Genomic DNA, 15,338 nt, shown 5'->3' with positions numbered 1-15,338 from the left:
TGATGGGGAGCACAAACCTGTCCCAGCTGCTGAATCATGTGCAGTCACACTGCCCAGAAGGTTGGAGGAGAATGTAAACAGCCCAGGAGATGAACTTTTGGAGCAGTGTCCTGATCTCTTCTGCAATCTCTCCATAAGAACCAAGCCAAGGAGCTTCCACACCTCGACTTATCCAGGGAGCCATTTCCACAAATTCACTGTGTGCTTGATCCACTCTATGAAATAACCCCACAGATGTCCTTGAAGGACTTTGCTATGGATCACTGATTTTTTTTAATTTCTCTGGAGTTCTTTGTCAGCACTTTTGCCTCTGGGATCCCCAGACACTTTTTCTGCAGCAGTGATGTGGTTTGGTTTTTCAGAGGCTTGGAAAAGAGGGCTAAAACACCGTAGGCCAGCTTTAATTACTGGAAGATTAGCAGCAGTTATCCTGACACATTCCCTGATATCTGAGTCATGCTACTAATTCCAGGTGGGTCACCTCATAGTCTGGATCTCTGTCCCTGGAAGTGTCCCTTTACAGAGTGGTTGGGAGCTCTGGGTGTAGCCAGAACAGAATAATGTGACAAGAAAATCCTGATGGCTGTAAGCAAAGTACAACATCAGTTTGTTAAAATGTCCAGTCAAAGCCTGAAAACTTAAAGCTGAAGAAGTGATATAATTATGGGACTTCTTATTACCCATTTCTGGTCATTCTTGGGATAGGAGACCCTAAAATCATCACTGTTCACCCACAGAGAACAGAGCAACGACCCAGACAAGAGAGCTGAGGGCAGAGAGAAATGAAGGGGAGTGGGATCTGCTGCCCCTCTCACAGGGGATGGGAACTATCTGAGGATGCTCCTTGGTGGCAGAGCAGCCAGAGTTCCCATCATCTCTGCAAGGATCACAGGCACATCCTGAGAAAAAAGAGCATGGGCAGTAGAAACAAGGCAAGATCCCTTAGCTGTGGTAAAAAGGAGACCTAAAGCAAGAATAATTGTTCACAGACATTGCAAATACCTCCCTAAAACGAGCTGCTTGGACTCCCTTTGTAAGCTACTGCTGAGGGTAGCTCATGTCATCCTAAGGTTGAACCTGAAGGAATTCAAGTGTGTTTTACCCTGAAAGGGCCAATTTCTCTCTCCCAACAAGAGCAGGTGTCTGGATGCTTTACCTGGATGCAGAAAAACACAGTACAGTAAGTTAAGATGAATATCACCACTGGTGCCTAAATGAGTCTGCTCTACCCAAGGTCATTAGCAGACAAGCCCCTCATTCCAGAAGGATGGATGCACTTCCAGGAAGCCACAGTGTCCATCTCCTCTGTCAGTACCAGCAGTGGTGGCTGCACTGCACTCAGCCACTGTCCAGCCAGCTGTGGGAAGGACAAGCAAGAAGATCTTGGGTCTCCCATTTAAGGTGGTCTTTACATCAAGAGCTCTGGGGTCTGAACTCCACGGGCCTTTCTTCACAGGAGGTAAGGTGAGAACCAAAGGTGACCTTGGAAATTGGGTGGTCCATGGGAATTTCGCAGTGAATTTGTCCTTTGTGACATAGTCTTCAATAGCCACTACTGCAGCCCATGAATTAGGGGATTTTTTTTTTAACACAATTTACTAATTTTAGAGGTTAGTTGATGATCTTAAATGTCTTTTCACATCGTGGGAGCCAAGGCACGCAGGGGGAACTGTGTTGCCCAATTTGTCTTAGAACCTGAGCGGCTCAGCAGGGAGACAGAAGGGTGGATGTCCCCAACTTTCTCCCTCTGGGGTGGTTTGGGTGATGCCAGCTTTAGGCAGAAGGTTGAAAATGCTGCCTGCAGCCCTTCTGGCAGGGAATTCACAGCTGCTGGTCTGTTGTGCTCCCCTCTCACTGATAAAAGGTCTCCTTTTTCAGAGAGTTCAGAGATAAGTGCTTGAGGGATGCCCTTGGTGTGTTTGCAGCTTTGCCCCAGTAGTTTTATGGTTATTGGCTATTGCTCCAGCTTTCTCAAAGCAAGCCAGAATTAAAATAGCTTTCTATATTCCTTGAGTACCTTCCATCATCCCTTGGCAGCAGTCATCCCTTCACATCCTCTCAATGATGTTCCTGGCATCAGACACGGGGCCCCACCATTCCCAGCTCTCTGATGCACTTAATTAAAGCAGAATCACTCAATAACTCTGTTGTGCTTTCCTGGGCATCTGGTTGTTCACCTCTCGTGTGCACAGGCAATTAATTTTTAGGTTTTCCCTACAAAGGGACTAAAATAAGAATATTAATTCCAGCCCAGCAGGAGGGAAGAAGGATGTTCTGCTGGGGTGTGAGTCCACCTGCAGGGCTCTGCCCCGGGATGGGGAGCACACACGATGCCTCAAGGCCTCCCAGAGTGCTGAAAGTTGGAAGCCAGGGAAGGTTTCGGAGATAAAGCAGTTCTCCCCTCCTGCCCAATTCCATTAATTTTTGAGGATAAATTAATAACCATGTTCCTGCCTGGAAACCTCATCAAAATCAGTGGCCCTGAGTGCTGCATAAAAATAAATACCAGAGCCTGCTGCAAGGAGCTGAAAGTGGCCTTTAGTGACTCAGGCAGGATCACACAGAGGCCATGGAGAAATCTCAGTGCCAGAACTCCTGATTCATGGGCTGGGGCATTTTCATTAGTTTATCCTCTCTCTCTCTCTCTCTCTCAACCTTAAAAAAAAAGTAAAATAAGGCAGTACAAAATCACCATTTTCCCCTGGCATTTCTTGAAGTGTCATTTGAATGAGAGCAAACAATGCTTTGTGCTCCTCTGGGTAACTGATACAGACAAAAGTCCATAAGAAAAGGCAAATTGCAACTCTGATCGACTTAATGGGTATTAGAGGCACAAAATGCTTTCAGATGCACACAATTATTTCTTCTCTGCTAATTGAGGGGGTGAAAGCTTCTTTCTAGGAAATATGGTAATATGTATTGATCAGAAAAAAATAATCTTCTGTACCAAACCCTGTGCACGATGCAGGGTTAACTTTAATTAATGGAAAAGCTTTTTTATGAAATGATGCCACCACTCAAGGAGAGTATTCACTGTGACCTCCAGTTAAGTGGAGACACCTTTTAAATATGACACTGCTCGCACAAGCATCACTCACTCTCTTTCTTGGCCAGATAAATATTGAACAGACCTTCTCCCAGATCTGCCCTGCTGGGGGGGTGACTGGGCACTGCTGAGGTGGCCACCCCAAAAATCTCAATCACAGGTATGGATGTCTTTCAGGCATCAGCCAGTAGGACAAGATCAGCACTGGAGAGTGAAGCTGTGGCTGCCACATCCCTGGAAGTGTTCAAGGCCAGGTTGGACGGGGCTTGGAGCAACCTGGGCTAGTGGAAGTTGTCCCTGAATCACCCACAACAGTGGGGTGGAATGAGATGATCTTTGAGATCCCTTCCAGCCCAAACCATTCTGTGATTCTGTGAAAAAATTTAAAACAGCAACCAAGATGTACCCAGAAATCCTGTACCTTTTGCTCCTGAAAACAGTTCCTTTGCATTTATTTTAAGTCCAGACTCCCACAGTTATCAGACATCCAAGCTGCCTTTGAAATTTAAGTCTTCCAACTCCTCTTGTGCACCTGGACTTATTTACTCACTGCTACAAGAACAAACAGAAATATAAATTGGCTCTTTTTTTTCACTTATTTCAAAATCTGCCCAGCTTGCCTTGCAAATGGAAGTATAATGGATTTCAACTTCAATCAGAAACAAGTTCTTTAATTGCTCGGTATATTAGTGCTACATTGTTTACAGCATTATTCTTTCTTAGGAGGCACAGCCAACTTACATTGAGTCCCAAATGGATGGTAAATTGGCAAAAATGAAACCTGCAGCAGTGATTTTGTTACCTGGAAGGCAATATATTTGCTTTTCCCCCACTGGAATTCTTCTGCATCTCAGATTTGTACAGGACAGATGCTAAATTGCCCAAGATGGCAGAATGACCATTCCACAGGGACAGAACAGAGCCCTTGCTGCAGAATTAACTGAGTAGCTCGAGTACAGCAAGGAAGTGGATACATGTGTCTTCTATTAATAATATATATGGCTACAATCCTACCTAAAATCTAACCTGGAGCTTCTTTTCCTAGTGGGACAGACTAGACCCACTCAAGTCTGCTCGGGATGGAGTGACAAGATTATTCTGCAATGATCTCCAGTGGGAAGAGGAGTGTTTGTCACACAAAACTGCTGATGTCTTTGCATTTATTGCAATATTTCTGCTGTGTTCAGCACCGGCGGTGCCTCAGCACCTAAATTTTGGCTGTACAAATTCCTCAGAAAGCTAAATGGAAAAGGGCTGCTCTGAGCTGGAAGTGATTACACCAGGAACAGGGCTCCTGATGCTGAGCTGAGAGGAGGGCACCCAGCAGAGAGTCTCATTAAGGCAGGGAAGAGTAGACAACACATAACAACCCTCCAAAGGGAGCACTCCCTTCTCCTCCCATGTTTTTATCTTGCTTCTGATGCTCTGCAACGAGTTTGGGAGAGAGTCCAACGGAAATTCAAAGAAAAGCAACATTATCCACTGAAACATCAGACAAATATCGACTGCTCCACTAAAGGCTCACTCAGATGCCCTCAGAGAGTCAATATTTGGTGGGAAGCATTAAAATTTCACAGGCCCTTGGCCAAGGTGACTTTCTTCAAGTGGGACTGACCTCTCTCACAGCAAACCTGCCAGGTGTGGGCAGAGGTGGCCCAGTTTCCACCAGCCCCTGGTCTGCCCCTGACTGACAGCAAAGCCACATTCCCCTGTCTTTTGCTCTGCTGGAGATGAAAATCCTCCTGCCTGGGGGAGGTGTTTAGGTAAGAAGTCCAAGGTCCCAATAAATCCACTGGAAAGGCAGAAAAGAAAGGGCAAGTCTGGGCACTTCATGAATAGAGCTGACAGGTCAGGCAGATTAGATTGGTAGGCAGATTTTTGGCATTTTAGCCCATGAAAAGCCCTGTAAAGACTGGACTCATTTCCAGCTGCAGGGAAAGGGAGATTTCATGCTCTGCAGGAATTGTCAGCCCCCGAAAGCTCTCAGAAGCTGGTGGCTGCACTTCTTGTGCATTATATTCCATTATGCAGATGCCTTAAAGTAAATGTAAATCACATCAGGAGTAATTGTAAAGGGCTTTTGGTTGTGAGGAGGAAAGTGCTTTGAGATGGCTTCTGACTGCCCAACAGCCACGTGTCTTTGCCCTCTTCCCCTCTCCCTCCTCACCCTGCCTCCACTCATCCAAGTCCTGATGTCCTGAGCTCTGCAGACAAGGCCAGCAGGGCTCCCCGGGTTAATTAAATCAGTGTGGTTTGCTGTCTGGAGCTCAAGTGACAAATGCATTTCCAACCTTGCCCCTTCTGAGGGAAGGGTGGTTTGTGGAGCGTGACGGTGGCTCAGGGCTCCCGGAGCCTGAGCCCTCACGAGGTGGAGGCACCACAGCCCAGTAATTTGGCTTCCCAGAAATTCTCCAGCGCTGTGTCAGGTGCAGAAGCACATCTTCACTCTGCTGCAAGGCTCTCCCCTTGCCTGCTCCCCTTCCTGGGCTGTCAGGGGGGAATAAGATGTCAGGGGACTATCGGGAAAGACTGAAAGGGACAGCTCCCCTCCTCCCCACTCAGGCTGTGAATGGGAGGCTAATTTTATTAGCCCAGCCACTCCATTATCCAAATAGCCCCTCTCCAGCCTCCCATTTGCAGATGCATTAGTGTAATGGTGCTGTGCTCTGCCAAACACATGCTGCCTCCCATCCCAGTTGTGCTTCCCTGGCAGATAAGGTGATCCTCCTGGCTTTGGATGTAGACATGGATAAAAGTGCCAGGTAATGTCTGTGTGACATGACTTTCCTCTTGCCCTGTGACCTGGGGTGAACATTAGGGCAAGTCTCCATATGTGCAGTAGGTCCAGGTGCTCTGTATGTCCCATATATGATAAACTTGTGCCTCATCTTTCCAGTCACCCCCACCACCTCACAACAAACCTGTTGCATGATGGGGGAAAGATGCTGCTTCTTTCCTGCTGCTGGAGAACCTCATTCACCCACAACCTGCTCCCAATAGTGAGCTTAGTTAGTTAGGAAAATGCTCTAGCCTTTCATAAAGTCTTTTAAGAAATCACTAACAATCTATAAATATTCTATATTTATACATCAGAGAGTCATAGAATTGCCTGGGCAGGAAGGGACCTGACTGATCATTTTATTCCAACTCCCTTCCACGGGCAAGGACTCCTTCCACTAGACCAGATTACTCCAAGCCCAGTCCAATCTGGCCTTGGACACTTCCAGGGATGGGGCAGCCACAGCTTCTCTGGGCAACCTGTGCCAGGGCCTCCCCACCCTCACAGGGAAGAATTTATTCCTAATATCCAATCTAAACCTTCTCTCTTTCAGTTTGAAGCCATTCACCTTGTCCTGTCACTCCATGCTCTTGTAAATATTTATATCATATGTATATATAATAATAAATAAATAAGTACATCACGTCTGTGTTGCACACGACTATTTTCATGGCCAACAGGAGAAAGAGCAGCATCCCAGGCTGAAAGCAAATCACAGAGCCAAAACAAACTTTTTTTTTCCCCCACAGGTGGACCACTAAATTCAGGATGACCTCTCATTTGGCAAAATTTAAAAAAAAAAAAAAAAAAGCTAATATTTTAGAGAAGCAGAATGGCAGAAAGTAAATAACAAATGCAAGCAAAAGAAGAAAAGAAGAAGGAATTGTCCCATTGAAAGGCACAGGATATTTCCAGGGACCTGAAAATTTCATCCACCCAGTAAAGATTCTTTGTCTATTTTTCTAGGACCCTGGGGCAAAACTGTCAATGCTTAAACCTACAAATAGTCCCTCTGCTTTAAGAAAAAAATTACTCCAAGCTGCAGTTCTTTATCATGTGTGAATCCTCCTTCCTTTTAAACGGTGTGTGAGGAAGCAAAGGCACAAACCCATCAAATACAAATATTTCAGAATTTAAAAGGTCGTTTTGCACCACAACCATTGCTGCTGTTCCTCTAAGTAGAGAGAATAACACCCCAAAAGTGTGTGAGCACTGAAGAAAGGGGCAAATTGCTGATGGTGCAAACTTTGTGCCACAATCAGTAGTGGATGAATTGGCTGTCAGCTCAAAAAGAAAGTAGATATGAGAAAGGGAGTGTTTGCTGGGCTGGTGTGGGAGCAGGGAGAGCCCACAATATTTGCCACAAGCACTTTTATCTGGTAAGCTATGAAAATTAATGAAAATAAATCATCAGGAAGGCAATAAATGGGTCTGCAGCAAACCCTCACCAAGGAGTGCTGAGACACTGTTTACACATCTAATGTTTGTTTTGAGACTCTGCAATGTCCCCAGGATGCTTCAGTGCATATGGTGTTGCCACTGTATTGCTTTTCCCTTTTTTAATTTATTGATCCAGGATATGAAAGTGTTCCTGGAGCCCTGAGTTGGTTTCTGGTTTTCTCCTCCCTTGGCTGGGAGGAGGTGGTGAACCTCAAGAAAACCTCGAAGAGCTTGGATGCACAGAGGTGAGTGAAATTCTGGTACCTGAGGAGCAGCAGGAGACACCAGAGGGTTGAGGAAACCAGGGACACCCCCCAGTGACACATTGATTTCCACTGCATTAGCAAATGGAGGGTTCTCATGGTGTGACAGATGCAACAGGTTATCTTCCCCCAAGGCTGTATCCATGTTAACAAATAAAACACCCCAATGACCCTTCTAAACCCTTCTGGCAAATGGCAGTGTCTACATCCCTAAATTTTAGTGTCTTCCCTATTTTTCTCAGAGATATGGTTGAAACATCCCCCTCAAGCTCTCCCAGTGGGCTCTTCAGCTTTCCCCAAACATGACCTGCTCTTCTCTGCTACCCCTGTTTAATAAGACATCAGCTCTTAATCAATATTTCAAACATTTAATTGACACTACAAGCAAAAAATCATCTTTTTCCTTCTCTGCCACGAGCAGGGACAACTTCCACTATCCCAGGTTGCTCCAAGCCCCCATCCAAGCTGGCTTTGGACACTTCCAGGGATCCAGGGGCAGCCACAACTTCTCTGGGCAACCTGTGCCAGGGCCTCCCCACCCTCACAGCCAAGAAGTTCTTCCTAATATCTAACCTAAATCTCTCCTCTTTTAGTTTAAAAACCATCCCCTCCTTGTCCTACCTGTCCATGTAAATAGTCATTTTCTCTCTTTTTTATGAACCCCCTTGAAGTGCTGGAAGGCCACAATGAGCAGTACAGAGACTTTGAACCTACCCACACAAAAACCACAGCACTGTGCTTGCACCAGTCTGTAAAGCTGGACCTGTGCTGATAATTTGATGGGCAGGTTTACACATTATTTGGTTCCTTTAGCCTGCAGATGGAGCAGCTGCAGCCAAACTGCCTCTCAGAAATAGCCCCTGGCCATGGTCATCCCTGAACCATGTCCAGACTGTCTGGGAGACACTCCCAGACCATTCCTGGCCCCATATCACAGGGTATTATGCTCTAGGGTGTGCACACACGTGGTCCTGAGGTCCTGTCATGAACCAGGGCAGAAAAATGGCCAGTTTTAAGGACAAATACAAAAATTAATTTAAAATGTTTGATTTTTTCAACTGTCATCAATTTAGGAGCACAAATGCAAAGCCTGGGAAGGGATATCACAGATCTGTGTTGACAAGGGAGATAAGATATTATCAAACCTGAAATAAATGATATTTTCTCAAACAGGGTCCTCTTTGGTGAGGCACAAACTGCTGGATTTCCAGATGAGGATCACAGAAGGTGTTTTTTTTCCTCTTTGCAAGCAGAGGGTTAAGATGGACTGTGCAGAGATTAGGTGGATTTTCCCAGAGGTGTGAGCTCAACCTTGGGAAAGTGCTGAGTACAGGGATCAGTAATTAGTGATGGATAGCTATTCACCGGGGCCATTAGCTGGAAAGAAAAGCAAACCTGCAGCATTCTCAGCTGGAAAGAAAAGCAAACCTACAAGAGGCTCCACATTCCTTCCCTGCATTTCCCTGCCTCCTGACAGCATCCCGACGACCCCCTCGCAGCAGAGGCTTCGTGTCTCACCGGGGACTGGCATTTCCAATCAATTAGACATGTCACCGCTGAATTTCTCTGCTAATTACTCGAGTTTATTATGTCTAAAGCCAGGTTAAATGCAGAATTCCCGGGGTCAAACGGGGTCACCCAGGCAATCAGTTCCACATTTTCCATAGCAAAAGAGATCCCCGCAATCAGTCACTGCCAAGTGGCTCCTAATGACCAACCTGCCAGTTAATGGCCTGAGGTGAAAGTCTTCAGGGATAGATAATGCTCTTGGAGAGAGAGAGGAAGCCCCTCAGCGTCCAGGAATGGCTTGGGCTTACTCCCTATGAATTTGGATCCTTTTTTGGGATAATAAGAAAGCTGAGATCTACAGGCACAGGCCACACTGCAGCGTTTGGTTTCACTGCCAGAGAGTGTTCCCTGTTTTATTGCATTTAACCACTAAATGAAATAAAACAAGGACATGGGAACAAAGGATGCTTTGTCCTGATGGAGGCCAAGGCAGTGAAAACGTCTGCCTGTCTCCTCCGTGCCAGTGCTCCGTGAATCCAACATTAATTATGTGGATCACCCTGGAGTTCCTACTCCATCAAAACGCATTCCTGATGGGATGCTTGGGGGAAACACGTGGGTTACCTTCGCTCTTTGGGGCAGAAACTACTGACACGTGAAGTCAAAAGTGCTTGGAAGGTTCCTTCCAGGGAAAGCTTCCCGAATTATGTCATGAGAGCAGGGATCTTGTACAAACACTGTCTTTCATCCTGGAGAAATCCAAAGGGCTTTACAAGTTATAAATACATCACAAAGGCATCCATGGATCCAGACTCTCAGGAGAGCAGGTATCTGGGTAGGAGTTCAGGACTGGAGGACAAGAAATGAATTCATCAGGTGAACTAAAGGAAAGGATTTCTAGGGAGTCAGAATTATGTGAGAAGTGCTCGGATTGGGATGAGAACTAAGAGTTTAAGGATCATTGCTTCAAAAAAATCCCAATTTTAACATGACCTTTATTCAGGCAATGACATGGGGGACATTTGGCAGAGGAATTGTCATGTCCATGTGCAACATCCACTGAAGGGGCACCGATTTATCCACACAACTTGGTGCATGGATTTTTCTGTCCCCTCAAATCTTCCCAACCAACCAAACACAAGTTGTTGAGCAGGCCAAGGCTTACACTACCAACAAAAATACAGATATACCCTATACAACACAGTATTGACCAAGTGCTCAGCTTGCTGGTTCAAAATATCTTTCTAAAGGACAAAAAAAAAAACAAAAAAAACCCACAAAAAAACCAACAAAGCAAGACAGACTAATTTAGGTCTCAAGGATTCTCACTATTTCTTCATCCAGTTAGGAAATGAAACAAGAAAATAATTTTCAGGGTAGCTGAGTACAGTTGTCTCCAATCACAAACTGGAAAATCACAAAGACTGGAAATAAAACCCCAAACCTTGAAAAAAAAATAACATCACAGTATGACTTTAGAGTTATATTTTTAATAGAAAAGAACATAAGAGCCAGGTTGCCTTTCAAGGGCAGGTTCTGGAATGGATTTCATTTTCCTGTTCCTACTGCACACATCTATGATGATAATGACTATATCAAGTCATATAAACTGATGGAAGATATTTAGCAGGGGCCTTAAAGCAAGAAAGACTCAAAGCCATGAGTGCAGAAGACACAGCAAACTCTGGAGCACAGTTTTCCCCGAGTCTGACAATGAAATTCCTATTAATCCCCACTAACATGGAGCGTGCTTAGGAGTTCTGAGGCATCACATGAAAAACAGAATATGCATTAGAAAATGATAACTCTGTGCACTTGTGGTGCAAGGGAAAAGCCCCAAGAGAGCAAATACTTGCTTCAAAGACAGTAATAAGGCACATGAGCCTGTAATGGAAACAACTTTTGAAGCATGTTTAAAATGCAGTAATTAAGGGAACAGTCCCAGACAGCCGCCGGGCACCGATCCGGGAAAGCACTCAAGGATGTGTCAAATTTAAGAGCTTAAACCCAAGAGGTGTGGAAGTGCCTGTGCCCCTGAGCCACGGGCACTGCCTTGCCCAGATCCTCCCTCTCAGGCTGGGCTGGTGTGGAATAACCAAAGCCAGGGGATGATTAACAAGCTGTGCTTTCCAGTGACCTGCAAAGGAGAGATCTGTGCGAGGCAGCCAGAGGAGGAGACCTGGCTGTCAGGGAGATTGGAGGAGACAGATGTTTAATGGAGTCCAGGATTACAGATCTGCCAGGCTTCACATGTAATCACCAGCTTCTTAGGCTTCCTCTTTCTTCTCCCCTTCTTCTGGGTCTGTTACAGGGTCAGGGGCTGGGGGAAGGGAGGGTGGAGATTTTCAGATTTCCAGCTAAATTCCTTGAGCTGCCCTTAATACTCTGACCTATTCCTAGCTGAAACCACAACCTACCAGCCTGGCAGGACTCAGAGAGACGAAGGTGGATATTTTTTTTGTTGTTGTTTAAAACATGAGAGGGATGCATTTAACTCCAGAACCTTTTCCCAGAACAGCTCTGTAGCTCTACTGAGCAGCCTGTGTGTGACTCCACAGAGGAACAGCACCACAATCAATAGTGCCAGGTGACCTGCAACTCCACGTGTCAGGCAGCTCTGTGCCCCAGGGGACACGTCTGCATGGCTTCCCACCTGTCACCCGCTCCTGAGGATCAATACTCCCTGCCATTCTCACCCTGGGAATGACTCTGCAAATGCTTTTTGCATTTATGGCCGTTGCTCACTCCTTCCTCCAGCCTTACTTTTTGTCCTCTGTGCAAGGCAGGGGGTAGCTGTCTGCAGAACCCCATGAATTGGAGAACCAAATATTCCCACTTAAAAAACATAGTACAGGAGGAAGGAGACCTGGTTAAACTGAATGATCCACCTCATTCCTCATGTCTTGACTGCAGGCATTCCCTTACAATTGTGTCCCTAACATGGATACTTAAAGGCAAGGAGTCCCATGGATGAATTAAACCATCCTCTGCAGAGCACAGCACCCTGGAAAGCCTCTGTGCACCCTCCAGCTCCTGTGCTGCTGCTTTGAGCAGCCTGTGGAGGAACCATGCTGGCATGGGGATGGCTTTTTTGGCAAGCCAAGAGATGAATGCTGACATTAGTTCAAGCTGAAGTTCAAGCCAAATGCAGATCCACAGATGGCACTGTGAAAGCTGTAGTTCTCCCCTCAAATATTGAACATGTAGAAGAGGGCACAGCTGCAGAGTTCAGGCACAAACACACCACCACCATGCCTGAACACAGGTCTTGTAGGGTGAAAGGCTGGATCAGGCACTAAATTGAGTTAATGCACCCATGTAGACATAAGTGCACCCCAAATCCTGGCCCAGGGGTGATCTGGACACTCTGATCTGTCAGTATTCCTCTGGATGGGATGAAGAAAGCTTTAACTCATCTACAGGGGGGTTACAAAGAGGACAATTATTGTCTCAAGAAGCATTTCCCTCTCTGATACCCAGCAAAGCTCAGGCTGGATTTCTGATGGCAACTGAGAAAAAGTCCCTCTGAGCTTTGGGATCCAACAAAGCCTTGCAGCTCTCACCAGGGCAGACACACCAGCCTCAGGTGTCAGGAGGAGACCTGAGTTTCCAATAGTCACTGGTAGGTGTTACAAAGAGTTCCAGAAGAGGTCCTGACCTTGGAGATATCTTCTGTACTTACAGGACACGTGGAGCTGCAGTGGTTTGCACACAGCTGATGTCATAGAATCATAAATTCCTAGAACATCCTGAGTTGGAAGGGACCCACAAGGATCATCAAGTCCAACTCCTGGCCCTGCACAGGACACCCCAACAATCCCACCATGTGTCTGACAGTGCAAGGACTCTATGAGGAAATGAGACCGAGTCTCCCAAATCCTGGACTGTCTCTCAACTCCAAACCTTTCCTCCTTTCCAGTGCACTAAGCATAGTATTGGTTTTAGGGCAAAGTGGGGCACTTGAATACAGCATCAACTGGCTCATGAAAGTGTTTCCAAAGCATAAAAAGAGCCTTAATTCAAGTGTGAAAAGGGACAGCCTTAATTCAAGGCTGAGGGGACAGTGGGATATGAAATTCCAGATGCCCATGCATCTCATGGGATGGACACAGCCCCCGGTGGAATTTCTTCCCTTGCCATGAATGGCTCATTTGGGACACCTCCAATACCTTGAATCAGTTCCTCACCTACTCATCTCAGCTTTTGGAGTTATTTTTATCCCTGCTGGAACACACAACCAACCCAGACGGAGGTTAAGGGACTCCCTACTCCATGAATTATCCCACCCCTGCTTACTCCTAAATACCCCGTGCCAGCAGCAAATGAGTTAAAATCAAGCCAAATGGTGACTTTTTTTTTTTGCAATAATATGCCTTTTGCTGATAAAGAATTTTTTCAAAAGAAAAAACAGCTCAATGTGCTGCAGTTTTTGCCAGTGGGCCAAACCACTTTTATCATTCTTGGCTGAGAAACACAGGCACTCACACAGTGTCTTTTCCATCCTGAGCTGAGCATCCATGCGGGATTTTCCATCCATGCAGTCATTTCTCAGAGGGCGTCTGACCTTATTTAACAGGCCCTTAATTAGGTGAAAGCAAATGCAAGGGAGAGCTGAGTTCAGCCTCTGATATCACTGAGGGTAATGAGGGGTGTTTCAGGAGCAGGAAAGAACAATCAAAGAGAACAAAAAGTTGCCTTTGCTGCCAACTGGGATTACACTCATTGGCTTGATAGGGATTGACTGAACTGGAGGAACTGTTCTTCCCTATCTGTTTTGTACAGGACTGCTCAAGAGCGGGACAGCTGGCAGGGAAATGGGTGCTTTGGAGCCCTCTTCTTTTGGGGATTTAGAGGATGATGAATGTGACGCATCTTTACAAGACGGTGTGAACTTCAATCCATGATTTGGGCTTCTTAGAAGCTCTGATGGCCCTGATCTTACCTAGGATGTCAGTCTGGTTTAGGAACAGCCAATTATAGAATCATAGAAGGGTTTGGGTTAGAAGGGACCTTAAAGACCATTTATTTCCACCCCCTGCCATGGGCAGGGACACCTTCCACTAGAACAGGTAGCTCCAAGCCCTGTCCAAGCTGGCTTTGAACATTTCCAGGGATGGAGTATCCACAGCTTCTCTAGGCACCATTTTCTGGTGCCTCACATCCTCTAAGTAAATAATTTCTTCCTAACTTCCTAACAGTTATTCCAAGGAAGAGATGATGCTGCCAATACCCTTCCAGAAGTCGGTTAGTGAGGTCCTGCAGAAGACCCGATTACTCCAAAGAGTGGGTGTGCACAGTGGTCATCAATACACACAGTAACCCCTCTACAAGTTGAGATTTAATACTTCAAGACCAGAGTTGAATCACAGAAATTACAGAGATCTGCAACAACAGCGGCAAAATTTACAGTTTCTGGGTGTCTTTGCAGCTTTTAAATCCCCAGGTCAAAAAGTCACACCTATTAGACAACCTCAATTTCCATTTCCAAACAAGACCATTTCTGTCTTTTCTGGTTCTGGCCCAATGATGAAAACCATGGTCTGCACACAACCTGATGGCTCCCAAACAAACGAATGCAAATTAAAAGGAAAAAAACCCTCTCGAGTTATTTTGAAAACTTGTGATCTTGAGCCAGTGTTTCTGGGGACAGCCTCAAATTGACAATCCCCTGGAAACAGCCGTTCCAAACCTAGGAGTTAATGCTACTTGATATCATGTGCAAAGACCACATTTGGAGAAATTAAGCTGTGATTAAACAAAGTTATTAACGATTGCGTTAACTAATTGATAGGATAATGTAAGCAGCAGACAAGATTTCAATCAGTGGTCGTGAAATCAGAGGTAAACTGGCCAGTCCCCACCTCTTCTTTGGCAGCTAATTTGCACACAATAATTCTGTTGCTGGTAGTGACTCAGCGGCAAAGGGAAGAAGAATAAATCTCAGGAGACAAATAGGTAGAAGCCTTCTCCATTTTAATGAGAAACACACACTGAAAGGCCAAAAAGAGCCTGTCAACATGATTTGCAGCACTGTTACTTAATTTTTACCAAATGTGCTTCCTGCCACGCTTTAGTAGAAGTACATATTTATTTGATATTTCACTGGCAAAGTTTAAAAGAGCCTCCAAAATACCCATCTGCTTCTGCTACGCATGACCCTACCAGTCTCACCTCAGACACACTGGAATGGTTTTAGGGAATGATAGCACTGCACAGATGTGATTTATTCCCAGATTGGGGATGGCTTTCTGCTAATTTTCAGGGAAGAAGCACAACTTTCCTCTGGAGCATGAAGCCGACT

At 45.6% G+C, this 15,338-nt stretch overlaps 1 protein-coding gene and 1 long non-coding RNA gene across 2 annotated transcripts in view; both read right to left on the bottom strand.

The window, feature by feature from the left end:
• The window catches only part of PLXNA4 (plexin A4), a 420,427-nt gene that overhangs the window by 206,004 nt on the left and 199,085 nt on the right, over positions 1–15,338 (bottom strand). The window lies entirely within an intron of this gene.
• LOC120322853 lies at positions 11,222–12,683 on the bottom strand. Its single transcript, XR_005562787.1, has 2 exons — positions 12,601–12,683; positions 11,222–11,357 (listed from the first exon to the last, which is right to left on the bottom strand). It is a non-coding gene; the product is annotated as an uncharacterized LOC120322853 (long non-coding RNA).

This window comes from Pipra filicauda, unplaced genomic scaffold, assembly GCF_003945595.2.
Source record: "Pipra filicauda isolate LSUMZ 115617 unplaced genomic scaffold, ASM394559v2 scaffold160_size1671714_pilon, whole genome shotgun sequence".
Lineage (NCBI taxonomy): Eukaryota > Metazoa > Chordata > Aves > Passeriformes > Pipridae > Pipra > Pipra filicauda.
The sequence above is the reverse complement of the archived record's forward strand: the minus strand, read 5'-3'. Positions and strand labels throughout refer to the sequence as shown.